Raw genomic sequence first — 1,644 nt, forward strand, 5'->3', positions numbered from 1 at the left:
TTTTTTTTTTTTTTTATTCCTTCCTATCCTGCAGACATCTCAATTCATTTCCTTCACACACAAAGAAAAATTATTGTAAGGTTCTGCCCTCTTTTCACTGAGGAGACAGAAAAAAATATTGTTTCCTGCTTGGAGATTTATCAGGAAAGCCTAGAAGACAAAATTAAATCTGAGATCAATCAAAACCTCAAGCAAAGAGAAGAGCCACATTTCAGGGCTAAGGCCTGCAGAGACCCCCACCACCCCTCTAGCAAGAAGGGACATGGGACAGAGGAGACTCAAAGGCTAGGGAATCCCACCAGGTGATCCCACCCCTGGCTCTGAGGGGGTCAGGGCCTTCTCTTTGTGATGATGTTAATTTTCTTAAACTTGCTCTGATTCTCGGTTTCTGATGTGTTTTCCTAGTTTTTTCTCCACAACCCTTTCCTCAGCAGTGATGTCAGTGACAAAAAGTAAGGAATTGAGAACATGCTTATTTTAAATAAGCTGAGGATAGTCTTTGTGGGTTGTCAAAGAATGGCAATTAGCAGCTAAGTGTCATGCCCTTCCTCTGTCATTTTCCTTAACTCAGTAAGGAATAAGTTGGGCTGATTTGGGATTTTCTTTTTCCATTTTAAATTGCAAGTAGCTGAAGCCTAAAATGTCACAAATACAAAAATAACATTTCTTTACACTTTGCAGCTTAAAAGCATTTCGCAGGAAGAACTATATGTTCTGTGCCTCTACATTTGTTTGGCTTACATCATTCTTTCCCTTCCATGCCCTCTTGTTAAAGTCATCACTTTCTTTCCTGTCTCTCTGGTTTTGCTTGCTTTCTGATCTTCCGCAGCACTTTTCCTCTCTCAACTTCCCTCTTTCTTCTGGGTTCTAAACCTGCGCATCAGAACCTCCCCAGCTGCCCCATCTTGGGCACAGCCTTTGGCCCAGGAATGCCCATCATTTTATGCACAAAATCCATCTTCCTTAGATGACAGCGTCTTCTTTCCTGCTCTCAGACCTGCCTCCTCATTCTCTACACTGATACTCTGCGGCTCAGGTGACTGAAGACCTGGGCCCAGCTCCAATGCCATCATTTATCAGTTAGGTGATAGGAGCACATCACTCATTGCCTCATCTATACAACGTGAGAGCTGATAGCGGCAGCATCTCAGGGCTGTTGTTGGGACCAATGAGATGATTTATGAGAAAGCACATCAAAGGGTCTGGAAAGCTCTAAACAGATGCTAACTCTGGCTTTCTTTCCCCAAATGTCTGGCCATGATTTCTCTCACTCAGAAATTTCCTGTGAGGTTTTCAGAAAGCAATCCAATAGGACACCGGTCCCCAGAGTAAGAAAGGGGGCTCTGGAGAGAGCTACAGAACTTGAGTCCGAGCCTCTCAGCAGCTGTGTGGCTGTGTCCTAATGTTGAGTCTCCCAGGGCTTCACATCCTCACCCATGAAGAGGAGATAACAAATACCTCCTCAATCTTTCCCAAAAGTTTCCAGGAGGAGCAAATGAACACTTTTTGTAACCATAACTTTTATAGAAATGAAAGACATTCTTATTTCTTAATGTAGAAAAGAGGAGCAGTCCTTGGCTTCTGTTCAAAACTTTTTCCCATCACCTCCTGTCTCTCCTTATAAGAAAATTGGACTTAGATGAT

This window comes from Galeopterus variegatus, unplaced genomic scaffold (assembly GCF_000696425.1).
Source record: "Galeopterus variegatus unplaced genomic scaffold, G_variegatus-3.0.2 Scaffold3476, whole genome shotgun sequence".
Lineage (NCBI taxonomy): Eukaryota > Metazoa > Chordata > Mammalia > Dermoptera > Cynocephalidae > Galeopterus > Galeopterus variegatus.